The following is a 15,987-nucleotide window of genomic DNA, read 5'->3' as shown; positions in this document are numbered from 1 at the left end:
CTGATGCGGGAAACTAGGAGGGGCCGATCCAATCGACCAGGTTTCGGCCCTTAAAAATAAAGTAGGCGGTGCACAAAGAATCATCAAGCTCATTAAAAGTACGGGGATATCTGCCTTTATTGGAGTGAGTATTCATGGTGCTAATGCTAATTTTTTGGTCGACTCTGGAGCAGCAGTAACTGTCATGTCATCTAAAGTGTATTATAGTATACCCGAAGGCTCGCGCCCAAATCTAATGAAACTGACAGAAAACATCCAACTCCAGGCAGCAGGCGATGGGCTGCTTAATATTCACGGAACTGCTGATATTGACATAACAATTGAGGATAAAACATTTAAGTGGAATGTATTTATTGCCGATATAAGTGACGAGGGCCTTCTCGGATTTGATTTCATACACCACTTTAATTTTGTTCTCGAACCGAGGCGTGGGCTCCGCCTGAATGATCGACTGTTTCGCTGTCGGATTGTGTGCGATCAAGTAAGCTGCAGTGTGACAGTGAAAAGTGACGTCATCGTCCCAGCTAACTCAGAGTTAATCATTGCCGGTATCGCTGATACTTCTAAGTTAGAACCAGGAGATTTGCCATATGGATTAATTGAACCCATGGGTGACAGAGAGACCTTGCAGCCGATACATGTAGCTAGTTGCTTAATCGATATTAGTAGGAATGATATTGATTTACCTGTACGCGTGGCCAATGCACTTGATGAGGATATACATGTGCATGCTGGGACAAAGATTGCAAACCTTCAACAAGTAGACGATGTGTACGGGGATTGTATGGATGAGGCTTTAATTCCGCTGCCTGTTAAAGTGGTGAAAAGTAACTCTGGAACCCCGGCGTTTGAGGATTGGGCTGCTGACCTAAAGTCATTATATGACAGAAGCTGTAAGGACTTATCTGCAGATGAGAAGGAGAAGTTAGCTAAATTACTTGATAAACATAAGTCAACTTTTGCAGCTTCTCCAACTGACTTGGGGAGGGCATCATTAGTGAAACATGCCATCGACACCGGTGATGCTACACCGATTAAGCAAAGGCCCAGGCGGCCACCACGGGCGTTTGCAGATGAAGAGGAGGAGATAATTCAAACTCAATTACGCTCAGGAATAATCCGCGAATCGACAAGCGCATGGTCCAGTCCGTTGGTGTACGTCAAGAAACGAGATGGGACAACAAGACCCTGCGTCGATTATCGCAAGCTAAATGAAGTAACTACTAAAGACGCTTATCCCCTGCCACGTATCGAGGATTGTCTCGATTGTATAGGAGGCTCTAGAGTTTTTAGCACTTTGGACTTACAATCAGGATACTGGCAGATAGAAATAAAGGAGGAGGATCGAGAGAAGACAGCATTTAGCACAAGAAGCGGACACTACGAGTACATTACAATGCCGTTTGGATTATGTAATGCACCAAGCACATTCGAGCGGGCCATGGAGCTGATCATGAAGGGTTTACAGTGGAAGACTTTGCTCCTTTATCTTGATGATATAATTGTTCTCGGTTCAACCTTCGATGAGCACATCGAGAGGCTGGATGAGGTACTTAATCGTCTCGGCATAGCTGGTCTCAAACTTAAACCCAGTAAATGTCACCTGATGAAACCTGAGGTTAATTATCTGGGACATGTAGTGAATGCTGAAGGAATAAAGCCTGACCCAGAGAAGATACGTAGGATTAATCAATGGCCTACACCCAAGTCAGTCAGTGATATAAGATCCTTTGTGGGTCTTTGCTCCTATTACCGAAGATTCATTCGCGGGTTTTCATCCATCGCGGCTCCCCTTACCAACCTTATGGGGAAATCTAGCACATTCGAGTGGGACGGCAGGTGTCAAGTCGCATTTGATGAGCTTAAGTCGGCAGTCACAAGCAACAATATTATGGCATATCCAAATGATAAGGGTATGTTCATTCTTGATACTGATGCGTCATCAACTGGTGTCGGGGCGGTTCTCTCGCAGATTCAATGGGATGACACTGCCCAGTGTGATTTGGAAAGACCCATAGCCTTTGCTAGCCGCTCCCTTACCAAGACACAGCGGCGGTACTGCACCACACGCCGTGAATTATTAGCAGTTGTCTCATTCGTCAGCCACTTTCGTCATTATCTGCTCGGTAGGAAATTCTTGATTAGAACTGACCATTCATCCCTACGATGGATAATGTCGTTTCGAGAGCCTACTGATCAAATGGCCAGGTGGATCGAAATCCTGTCCCAGTTTGACTTCGTGATCGAGCACCGAGATGGGAGGAAGCATGGTAATGCCGATGCATTATCTAGAATTCCATGCGAACCCGATGTTTGTGATTGTTATGATGGAGTGTCAATAATCGAGGAATTACCGTGCGGTGGATGTAGTACATGTGAGAAGCGACATCGCGAATGGTCTGTCTTCTTCGAAGAGGACGATGTCGTCCCTCTTTCTGTGAAGGGTGTCCGGCCCACAGAGGAACTGTCGGTATCCACCCAAACTCAAACAGCTTCTTCAGCCAAAGAAGGAGCTCCATATGTGAAGAAGAATTTATCTTGTATTAAGTGGTTAGCTGCAGTAGTTGTCGTCGTCGTCGTCGCGTTTGCTACAGGTGTTAGTCGTGTATTGTCAAGATACAGAGTTATGTTTGGAATTATATTAATGTGTTTAATTGGAGTCGTCGCAGTGTGCTGGTATAATGTTAGTATTGCCTGTGTTATGGATGGAGCAGCAAAGTTATTTAGTGGGAGGTCCTGGTCGACCCCAAGTAGACTTACTAGAGCAAGTAGTGTTTCAAAGCAGCAGAAGACAAAGGTGGATAAGAATAAAATTAGTGTAAACCAAGGTGTCATAGTTGGAAATCTCACACATGATAAATTGCTCAAAATGCAACGAGACGATCCTGATGTGTCAATTGTACTTGACTGGCTCACCAAGTCCCCGGACAGACCAGCTCGCAGCCTTGCACATGATAAGAGTCCGACTGTAAGGAATCTCTGGTTGTCATGGCAACAGTTGGAAATTGTTGATGGTTTGCTGTACAAACGTCATGATACTAATTCGAAGCTCTCGACAAGACTGCAGCTTGTTGTACCGGATGAGTTACAGCATGTTGTAATGGAGGCAAATCATACATCTGTATTTGCTGGCCACCTGGGAGTTAAAAAGACATTGAGTCGAATATCACGCAGCTTTTACTGGTTTAATATGAGCGAATCGGTCCGGGCTTTCATTGGAAATTGTGTGATATGCGGGTCAAGGAAGCGGCCAGTGTCAAAACCAAGAGCACCGCTGGGCGAATATAATGTCGGCCACCCCATGGATCGAGTTGCTATCGATATTATGGGACCACTACCCGTGAGTGACAATGGAAATAAATACATCTTGGTAGTCGGCGATGCATTCACAAAATGGATCGAGGCATATGCTATCCCCGATCAGACTGCAGAGACGGTAGCGGAGAAGCTAGTAAATGAATTCATATCTCGATTTGGGGCGCCCCTGGAACTTCATTCCGACCAGGGCAGAACATTTGAATCTACTGTATTTCAAGATGTATGCAAATTGCTTGGGATTACAAAGACTAGAACTACCCCTTACCATCCCTCTTCGAATGGAATGATTGAGAGGTTCAATCTGACACTTGCAAACATGATTGCCTCTTTCGTGGATCAAAACCAGAAAGACTGGGACTTAAATCTACCCCTTTTGACAGCGGGGTATAGAAGTACTTCACACGAGACTACAGGCTTTTCTCCTAATTTTCTAATGCTCGGTCGTGACGTAAGGACTCCCCTAGAGTTTGCACTCGACATTGAGAATCCGGACGATGAGCCAAATGACATTGGAACGTTTGTTTGCAATATGGCCCAGACAATGAAACAATCTCAAAAGATAGCTCGCGAGCATACTGGAATGAATGTGTCGAGGCAGAAACGGAATTATGACCTCCGAATGTCGGTCAACAATTACGAAGTAGGCGACTTAGTCTACAGACTTGATTCTTGCAGGCACAAGGGTCTATCTCCAAAATTAAAGCGTGAACGATGGGTCGGCCCCTGTGTTATCACCAGGAAGTTGAGTGAACTAATTTTTGAGGTTCGCAGTAACCAACGTGGAAAATCAACGATTCTCCACCACGACCGGCTAAAACCATTCACTTCTTCTAATGTACCATCCTGGGTGACGGAATTGTCTCTAAATGTTCGCAAAGCCTTGGCCTGTCAAAATCGACGGCAGGCTGGTACCCAGACTAGCCCCAAAGATTATCTCGAGACGCGGAAGAGCGGCCGAAGGACACGGCAGCCGACTCGGCTCAACTTGTAAATTTTGGGTCATAAACTGCATATTTTTGCCACTACCCTCTTCCCCGACCTTCACTATATCCTCATTCTCACTCTAACATTCAGCCAGTTCGGACGTTCCGCTTTCATTCTCTTCTAAACGAAAATCACCGATGGCATTCCAGTACCTACCGGGTTTACTCCATGGGCATGATGGGGGCAACGGGAGCGACAGTGGATTCGCATCACCCCCGACGCCAATATGCGATGAGAACACTTATTCTCCGATATCAGTTTCCAATGGAGAATCGCAAAGCATCGATGTTGAGAACAATAAGGGAGAGGGATTCATTTTTACCCACACGCCCCTCCCTGTGAAACAGACACGTGAGAAGGGGCACAAACGGAAGATAGAGGAGCAAACAAACAACGATAGCGAAATAATTTTGGAGGCCATAGCATCTATGGAGAGACGGTTCTCAGCCGAATTATCGTCTCTTAGGAAGGATATAGAGACCCTCAAATGTTCTGTTGATAATTTGAACAGAAAGGTTGACCAACAAGGTGGCGAAGCGAGAATTTACACGGAACACATTCAGATGGACTTGGTCAAAGGAATAAACCACGTGTCCGGTCTAGTGAAGGGTAGACGGGAACAGCTACAACAAGCATCGACGATTTTACATGACCTGTTGAGTGCCCCTCCCCCGTCCAGCAAGGACAATTGATTATACATCTGTTATCCCTAGCGGTATTCCAGAAAAGTAAAATGTTATATAATTTTTTTTGGTCTTCATTTCTACTTCATTGACAGTCGCATTTCAGGACGACGGAGCTGTAATGGACATGAAGGAGATATTTCATTGTATTCTATGATCATGAAGGACTGCAGCAGTTTCACAATTCGGACTTGAAGACATTGTTTCGGCATTGAAAAGAGAAGAATAAAGGAACACTTTTCGTAATAGACCTGTCCGCTATTGCTGTATATAGAACTTTAAGTTAGTTTTAAGGACTTTTCTCTCTCATTGTTGTAACCATATACATTTTTTGTATTCCTTGCATTATGATTGTGTACACTTTGATCACAAAGGTCGCATTGATGCAGGAATGCGCAGTATGGATTTGTCATACAGCAATTACAGTATGCAGTTATATCTCAGGTATTTAAAAAAATGGCATTGGGACACAGTGTTAGGCATGTTACTATTTTACTTTATACAGCCGTCCGACCAAGCCAGGTTCCGGTACGTTGAAATTGACTTAACATTGACAGATGATTTGATCATTTTATTTTGTTTTCTCTGTCTTCTACATTCTTTATGCCTCTTTCTTATTCTCTATCATTAATTTGCTTTGTTGTATTCACTTTCGTCATGCCTGCATGTTTTTACAACGGTGTTTGTTATCTTATATCATGGTTCGTTTTTCAAACTATTCATTTATTTTGTTTTAATTCATACGTGTCCATTATACTACTTACATATAGATCAGGATATTCCTGGCTCTCTTGGTTTATTGATGTTGATATTTTTCTTGCGTAGCCATTTTTTAATGTTTAATTGGTTCTCTTGTGTTGAATGTCGGACTTACTGCCCTGTCACTAATGCTGTTGGCGACACGCAACCGTCAAGCACGAAATTCAGCAAAGAGATCCGACAATCCATAGCTAGCTTTAGATAATTAGCTTATGTTTAATAGGCATATCCATTTGTACAGACCCAGTCACACATGTAATTGAGTTAAATATTGCTAATAATAATAGTGTATGTTGTAGATAGAGGTTAATTACGACTCCATTTTTCTTTACTTTTTGGTAATGTTTATTTTAGATGATTTTGCGTCATTATGCTTTGCACAGTCAATAGGTTTGAATCTGTCACTGAGGACAGTGACTTTTCCGGGGAGGGGGGATAGTGTCACGAATTTGTATTTGTATTATACTGTCATTCTTGGTATTCATTTGTACTATACTGTCTAAATGATATCCATTGAGAGCAGAGCCTTCTTGAGCTTGTAAATCGCACAGCATGCGGGATGTCTACATCTCGCTCTGCCTGAGCGTCCTTCCAACATTCCCAGCTGAGGTCAAACATTATTTATTACCTGGGCCTCGCTCGTCAAGAGCGACTGTCCTTCGCTTACGTAACGGCGAGGATAGTCTCTCAGTCGCGTGCGACCTCGCCCAGCGATGACAGATCTCTGTCGCGTGCGACCTCGCCTGACCTCACGCCGAGGACAGTTCTGTTTTGCATAAGTCCAGGGTCTCGCTCGCTCGTAAACAGAGTCTGCCCTTGTGTTATGCAACATCAAGGACCGACTCTCAGTCGCGTGCAGCCCATCTCGGCCGAGGACGAATGTTGTTCTTGGGAGAGGGATAGAAACTAGCTCAAGGATGCTTTGCTCGATTTAGCTCTCTATAAAAGGGGTGGTAATTCGCATTTCGAGAGAGATTCTCGGGGCACGTCTTGGAGTCCATTTCAATCGATTGTATAGTTGGATTGTGTCTTATTCCTCGAACGCGTTATTATAATAAACGGACAGTCTAACCTAAAAGTCAGCTCTGATTGTTTCACTCTGCTGTTCCACACTTTTGAGAGAATAGATGTACGGATAGTTGATTTACGTTCTGAGAGAACTGAAAGAATTGAAGTGAGAACTTTTATACAGAGACAGTGAGAGGGGAGAAAGCGAACACTTGTGAACTCAGTGAGATCTGTGAGAGCCTACACTTTAGTGATTTAATAATTTCCAATCCCCTTATATAAATTTCGTAACAGTATGGTCTTAAGTCGGGAAATGTGTCCCGTCTCGGTACTATCTGAAATTTAACAAAATCCTGATCGTTTCCTAAAAACTGATAAAGATATATAAACGTACATGATTGAGGATGAAAAGACTGCCAAGTTAAGAAAGGCGAAGACATGGGAAATAAATTATTAATTTCAATCCTGAACCCTGGCTTATTTATCATACCGTCAATATTACATACCCGATCTTAATAGTGTATTCATTCATTTTCTCCTCATCATCCTGTTTTCATCGCCTTCTTCTTAGTATTCCTTTTTTAACCAGATGGTTGAGCCGAGTCTAAAAGAAAAAAATACCACTAATAATACTTACCTCCTATTCATCGTCGTTTTGCTCTCCGTTCTCCATTTTTTTTCTTTCCTCAACCTCAGTGATTCTTCTTCTTCTTCTCCTCCTCCTCCTTCCACTTTTCTTTGAATTCCTTCTTCTTTTTCTTCTCATACCACTGCTCTACTTTTTTTACTCTTCCTCTTATTCTCCCTGCCCATTTTGTTATATTTCTTCTCCTTCTTTTTTTCTCTCTTTCTCTTTCTTATTCGTGTCCTTGTCATCCTTTTTTCATCTTTCTTCTTATGCTCCTATTGCTGATGCTATGATTTTTTTCAAGTTTTGAGAAAAAAAGAAAGGAAAGCTTGAAAAGAGTATTATTCTCTTCCCCCCTAATAATAAGTTAAATGACGTCATCATAAGATCGTCTTGGTCTTATCGAAATGTCATGGTGTCGCCAATGCCTAGAAAATATCAATTCCATTGTTACACAATCAAGAGTAAAAAAAATATAGAACAGAAATATTACTGAAATTCGTTTTAAGCACTATCTTCACGGAGTAAAGTTTACAGCACAGCTTATACCGCAAGTATGAATCGTTGTAAACAACATGAATCTTAAAAAAAATCAACATACATGTAAACCGCTATTAATCCTTTCTCTAATAAATTAATAAACATCTTGCTTCAGTTTAATCCATATTTTAGTCAAACGTTGAGTAAAATAGACTTATAATAATGGGTAATAATGCCCCCCCCCCCCCCCGCCTCCTCCGACCCTCTGTACCCCATTTATTCCCTCTCAGACTCAATTGAATTCTTAAGTAGCCCTAGATCCAAGCAACTTTTGTTTATCTTAACCATGTTAACCATTATAGGACAGCAAGAAAGTAAACCAAAAACATACTTGCCCCGTTTGTCCGGTAATAAACAAATCACCTTCATGGACAGTTCTCTGATGTGCACGTAGAAACAGGGATTCCAAAAAAACACACACACATGATTAAGATGTCTTCTTTTAGATTCATTTATAGAAACTAAAAAGCGTGAAACATAAATCACATTAGCTTTACTGGAATAGAGCCGCGTGGTTGGACAATTCTCATGAGTATCATAACTCAAACTCATCCACTGACCGACCAAAGCTACATTAATTTTAGAACTGATAACATTCACTCTCATTCCTAAGGCCACCATATATCATCTGACTGAGCAGAGCAGAAACTAGTCCTAAATTGCCTAACTACAATTTATTCTTATTTTTTAAATCCTGATTCAGAGTGAATTCACTGAAAGATATACTCAGTCACAAAATTTTCATAATTTTCAAAATTTGTTACAGCTCCTCCACAACGTATCTATTTTGGGGGAGGGATTAAGGTGTTATCTACAGGGATGCAATTTTTCTCTATTTTTACATATATATACACAATGAAATTGAAACAATTTTGTTCTCAAGCATGGATTTTTTTTCAAAGATTGTTGGGCTTATTCGTTAAATTTAATAGTGCGAAGTTATTACTAAAATGTTAAAATGGGAATGTCTCAATTTCTATAGATTTATTCCTGCATAAGACAGACTCTAATGTACTACTCAACCCACTGGCGGATCCAAGAATGGGGGCACATCCGGCCGGTGCCCCCCTTTAGAGGCATAATCATTTTTTTTTGCTTGTCGAATTTTCCTCGGGAAAATTCTGGCTCCGCCCCTGACTCAACCAGTGGGCATTTCGAAGTTTCATGTTCTAAACTGGGGGTCTGGAAACCGAATAGAATGCATAATGAGACGGTGCAGAAACAAATTATAAATACATTGCAAAATTCGCTGCAAATTTTGACGTGTGGACTCCGAATTTGACCTGTAGAAAGGGTCACCATATTACATATTACAAATTTTCAAGATCCGTCCATTAAGAAAAAAAAAAACTTACCAATACCATTAGATGATTGACAAGTGGATTCCGAATTCAAACCTGATCAGTATCTTAGTATCATCGACTCGCACAAAAATTAAAATCCATCCAAAATCTTTTGCATTACTTTGCGGTACCAATTTGGAGGGGGCAGATATCACCTTGGATTGAAAATAACAATTAAGGGTGAAGCGGAACAAGTCTAAAATGTATATCCCTATACCACTAAAATATTAGGTCTACAGTCAAATGTCAAACGTTCATTTGCCATCGAATCACTTAAATTGTGGAATTGAATTTTGATTCCATTAATTAGACTTGATCATCTTTGTCACTCTTGTTACTGAGGATAATCCAGCGGCCCACTTTGTGTAAATTGCAATTTCATATACATTCGTTTCGCCCCCCCCCCCCCATTGGCGGCGGAAGCCAACAAAATTAGGAGGGGCCCACCTGAAATTTTGTGATGGACACAGGTAAAAAACTTGACAAGCAAACAAACATAAAAAAAGGCTATCAACTAGAATTAAGGGGGGATCTGTCCCCATATCCCCCTTCCGCCGCCTATGCCTCCCCCCCCCCCCTTATTAACCGACAGTTTATGTAAGCCTAGTAGATTTAAAGTTATAAAATACACGAAATTGAGTATTCATTTGCCTACTGGATTTTTACCGATTGTTTTTCAACTGATTTTTTTAAATTCTATATCGCGATGTTTTTGGGATACGATTAATATCTACTACTGATAGCGTGAACCCTATCACCTTTCAACCATTACATCATAAAATTAGTTTTAATTCCTTAAAGTCCGTAAAATATTTTATTCCATTCGACAATTGAATACTTTATAGGATCTTGATATAACATGTGATGACAAAACAAAATATTGTGCCCTTTTTCAGCGATTAGATTCAAGAGAGGGGGAAATATCAGTCAGCAACGCTACACCCAGCTTTTAATTTAAAACAAAAATGATTTTTGGCTATCGTGTCATATTTGAGTATACGAGGTATAAGCTTTTAGTTTCTTTTTACATGATCTTTCGACAAGTCTTCCTTGGCATTTACATTGGGGCTCAGATCCAGGAAATGTTCCATAACCACGAAAAAAAAAGGAAACAGAAAAGTGTAAATATTATTTCATCTCTCACTGTTATGGCAAAAATCTATTTCAAAATAATATTATCATTTACAAGAGGCCACAATTGTTCACTCACTCACTCGCGATTTTATTTTTAATTCTAATAAAACTATACCCATACGCCATCTTTTTGCCCCTGAAAATGATTAGCCAATTAATCCTTTCCACATGGGGATTCTACTATACCATCCCCCTTAACATTTTTATAGCTTTTCTTTGCCGAATACAGTTTCTTATTTTATCTCATTTTCAGTTGCTCTCGGCGGAAATAAAAGTTCTGGAGCGTTCAGCTCTCAATGGGGCCCAACGTAACCTTTTCTAAAGAAACGAGAGAAAAGGTGGTAATACTTTCAGAGTGCCTGCCAACTGAATTTGTTCACTCTATAATCACTATTTGTAAATCCCTCATTCCGTAAGAGGAAATCCTCTGATTTGTGTATGTTAAATCTTTCAGATTTCAACCCAATCAATATGTTAAAAGTTGCATTATGGGAATCACATGCAGTAATTTAAAAACTTGCTTAGCGGTATCATAATAAAAAGTAGTCAGCAAAACATACCAATAAAGTTATTCCCTTTCACGTAACTGGCGATAATAATAAGGTGAAGCAATTTTCGTGAATTACATGTAGAAAATTGTATAAGCTAACAAGAATACGAAAATAAAACGTGATTATGCTAAATACATTTGATTGAGATCACTTGAAAATCCTGAAGTCATTGTAATTGCCCGTGTAATTGTCATAATGCACATTTTAATATATTGATGAGATGATATAGAACAGATTTAACAAAAATCAGAGGATTTTCTAACACAGATTACCAACAGTAATTGAAGTCAGTTACAAAATTATTGCACAGTCAAGCTATCATTACATTAGTTGCCAGGCACACCAGAAATGTCTCGACCGTATCCCTTTTTTAATGTTTTTGTTTTTCTTGTTCCAAGAAGGGAAGGGGTGGTGACACTCTTACACGCTCGTCTAATTTGCAAAATTACTCGAAAAAATGTATCCCAAGGATTGTCAGTTCCGCAAATGAAAGTGCCAAGAAAAGCGAATCTGCAAGTGCTCCTACAACCATGACAACTATGGGCAACTATGTAAAGTGGAAGTTCAAGAAATGTGGAGACTTGATGAAATGTAGATTTTCTTTCTTATATCTTTCAAAGATATGTCACTTTTTTTTATTAAGCTCACTCTTCCCTTCACTGCACTATTTCTTCAATGTTTTTATCATTATCCAAAATTGTGTAGTTTTATCAATTTATTCAATTTAGAATAAGATTTAGAATCTGCATCACACTGTACATGGTAAAGTACACCTGTGGGAAAATATCAAACTTGGAAATGATTTCCAATCTCGGAGCACTGGGAAACTGCTTGTAATGATTTGGGTGGTCACTAGGTCTTCTTAAATAGTATGAATATATATATTTTTGGGGGGGTCTTAGGACAGTGCCCTAGAAGGGGTTCAAGGGGGCCTTGCTTCAAAGTTAAAAAAAAAAACATTAAAAACTACCAAATCAACTTTATACACGATTAACCTAAGTGTTAAATTAGTGGCATTCTGGGACAACTGCAAAAAAAAAATGAATCCTTTTTTTTTCCAAGAAAATTTGGAACTTGGCCAATGTTGGGAAAGTGACATCTCCGATTAATGCAAATTTATTGACAAGAACAAGATTTTTTTTAAAAAGACCCTCCGAAATAGAAGCAATCAGAGTCACCCTTTGCCATGATGAAGAATTGATGAATTTTAAGTATTCATGTAAAAGTGCAGTGAGAGAGTGGGCGGGGTCTGTGTCAATCTCTATCTTAATGCAATATCACCATTTGCAAATCATAAATCCCAGAGATGGTTATAATCCATTTTTATCATATTAATGAGGTTAAGGTACAAGGATTTACAACCATAAAATGAGCTATCAAACTTATATTGAAGGATTATCGAACAATGATTGCAATTATAAAACTCTGGTACTACAAAAAAAAATTAATGTTACTAATAAAGTTTACTTACACTACAATTGCATGTTTCCATGACAACCATCAGATTTATACAGAGAGGTAATTATCCGCTATGAAATACAAAGCAGTGTTGTGGTACACTGAAGCTCGGACTTGACATTTAGGAGCCTTAAAGTTAAGGCAAATCAAATGCCTGTCTAAAATAGACTTGAAAAGGCCTTGCCCTTTAGCACTTACCAAGCATACAGGGCAACTATATGTATGTGTAAATGGGAATACTATGAAGAACTATTATGGTAAGCAAGCAACTGCCTCTTTATTCCTGATAAACCACATTTTTACAGCTTCCTGTTCATTTGACATTTCATATGAAATTTTTGCACCTTAGTTTGACAAAAAAATATAAACAGACTAAAACAGATTTACAAAAATGGGAAATTAAAACTGCAAAAAGGGTGTCCTCACTGCTCTGGCATGAGTGCTCCATAATGTGACTTCTGAAAATGTTCTCCCTCAGTCACCTTGACTTACATTCCTTTGCCTAACCGTGCATTGTATTAATATTTATGGCATGCTAAATTTCTTTGGTGATGGTAAACATACCAGCTTGCTTATTCACTCCCTTGTGACAAACCTTTTTTTTGCACATGCTTTATATCTTTACTAATAACAATTGCATTTTTTTTTCTAACTCAGCTGCTATGGTCCTTCACCAATGATACAACAATTGCTCCGGGCTTAATTTTCGTCCAAGATGTAGGGTTAGGGTTGCAATAGTGTTTTATGTTAGATTTAGAGTTGGGTTTAGGATAGGGTAAAGTGTTAAATTCAGGGTTGAAGTTAGAAGTGTGTGGAGCAATTGTCGCCAAAACAAATGTCATGGAACCCCCTCACCTACAATTGCCTCTTCATGGAAATGTCTCCTTGTGTGAGGACATGTCGTAAGTTAGTACTGCTCAGTTTCACTGGGGAATACATACAAACTGCCATTCAATTCATTATTCTATTTCACTCTATTTTGTTGGTTCGCGATCCACTATGAAATTATGCACAGATTATACTCTTCGACTTCTGAATAAACATCAGATCATGCATCTGTTGTACAGTACTTCTCATTTATTGTATACTTCTTAATGCCCTTAGTTTCATAGCCTAGCCTTGGCCTTTGGTGTTCGTTCCTTTAATAACAAGTTCTACAACACTGAAAACCACTGGTGGTTTCACCTCCATTTTGCAATTAACAATACTGTTGCCATTAAGACATGGACATGTCGGGGTGTTGTAGTCTTGTGGATGACTCTTGTCTTTCAATGACTCTTGTCTTTCAATCTGAGATGCATGACTTTGATTCCAAGCCATTGTTTTTCTTCAGCAAGAAATTTACCCACGCGATAGCTCAGTCTATAGAGAGGGGATTTCGGATTCCGGTAACCTGGGTTCAATTCCCCCTTGGTGCACTTGTGACCTATGGTAAGGCAATAATCCTCATTACCGGGTCCCTCCAAGAGTACCTTTCATTAATTTATTGATTCCACTTTTAAAACAAATATAATATACAAAACAAATGTGTTCATAAACAATAACATAGTGTATCAATGATAAATTTAAGTATCTAACATAAGTATTTAAGCATAAGGTACACTACAAAATGTAAAAAAAAAAGTGAGGAGCCTAAATAAAAAGCAGAGCTTGTAGAAAATCAGGCTCTCAATGGGGGAAAAAAAAGTTGTTACTTCCATCAGCCATCAGACCTTTGGTTGCTTGCTTACAAGCATTCATGCTTTCTTAGCAATCAAGTCAAAAATCACTTCCATTTACCATTTATATTTTGCTGCACTCAACCCACGTGAGGTGATTGGGTACCTGGTTGGAATTTATTCCTTGAAATGCAGTGCGCATAACAGCTGCTCTGCTAAAGTCACGGTTATTATGCAGTGTAACTGTAGAGCATTAAGATACTTTGCTACACAAGCAAGAATAATTATTATTTTTAAGGACATTTCACATAATTTTTATTGATCCTTGTCTAAAAGTTCATCTATGAAATTGTTAATACATGTATAGATTCATATATTACTTTTGACACATGGGTAAAATTTCTGTCAACTAAACTGAAGATTAAGTCTTACAAGAATTATTGATTCCGATATCATCATTGACCTCGATAGCACAACATGTAAATTGCGTCACATGATTTGTTATGTTAGATATCACTAGGGATCCAATTTCGTAGAATTTCATACAATATAAAAGAATCAAAAAATACCTGATTGAAATATTACATAAATATGCTTAATACAATAAATATATAAAACAGCATTTACATGAAACTGGACGGAATATTTGAAAGCAAACCTGTTCACTTTCTTACTTTTATCACTTTCAATTTTCATGTAGAATACTTTACTTCCTTTCAATAAACTGTAACACTACATGACTAGTAGAATACTTCATATTTTCATACATTTCAAATACACTCTGTTCTTGACAACCAGAAAGTATACTTGGGGGGTTTAGACTATTATTCCAAACATTTTGTTAAACTTAATACAAGTGTTGATTAATCTAAAAGGAAAAAAAATAACCTGATCATATTCACTTCAGCTAGCATACCTACATTCCCTTTAAACCAGGACCCCGCCTTACAAAGAGTTATGATTGATCCCATCAACCACAACTATGGAAAACCAGCAACAACATCTAAAGTACATGTTTGTTTGGAATATTTTCTAGATTTGATGTATATTCATATGTTCATATTTTTCTTGAAAATTCAGTGTGCTTCTCTTTGTTTACAAAGGACATTGTGCAAATTTCCCCAAGAAAAAATGATGACATTGATTAATGGATTTCCATATACTTGAGATTGATCGCATCAATCTTAACTCTTTTTAAGACAGGACCCTGATACCAATCACTTGATGATAACTACATGTATTTACATTATTAAATAATAAAAATAATAAAATTATCATAAAAGAATTTAATCCCAACTTCATTTTTCTGTCAGACCTTATATAAAGAGAGTAATTTATGAACCTTAACACAATACATCTAGTAATAATAATGCATTGCAAAAAAATATATCATATTGTACATACAACTATAGTTTTCATCAAAATTGGACGGAAGCATTATGACAAAATGAACTCCCAGTATATACACATCAAGCATGGGCATGTTGTGATGTAGTGGTTCTGACTACAGTCTTTAAAACTCAGGGTCATGTGTTTGAATCCCAGCCATGGCATGTTTTCCTTTAATAACAAGAAATTTATCCACATTGTGCTGCACTCGACCAAGGTGAAGTTAATGGATACATGGTAGGACCGACTCCTTAAAAGCACTGAGCGCTGATGATAAAGAAGTTGCTCGATTTATAGCTGGGGCAATAATACATCTGCTCTGTATCCTTTGGCAAAAAGTGTTATATAAATCGACTTATGGTATTACTAGTATAATGTGGTTTCTGTCTCAGGTACAATTGTCTTGGCCTTAGCCTCTGTCAATTCTCATCCATGATTGTTTCAAACCCACACTCTCTCACACACACATACTGTATAGTTCTTTGCCAAATGAAATATTTACTTATCAGGAGAGTCTGCATGGATGCAATCTCT

The sequence above is a fragment of the Lytechinus variegatus genome, chromosome 2, assembly GCF_018143015.1.
Source record: "Lytechinus variegatus isolate NC3 chromosome 2, Lvar_3.0, whole genome shotgun sequence".
NCBI lineage: Eukaryota > Metazoa > Echinodermata > Echinoidea > Temnopleuroida > Toxopneustidae > Lytechinus > Lytechinus variegatus.
Note: the sequence above shows the minus strand (reverse complement) of the source record.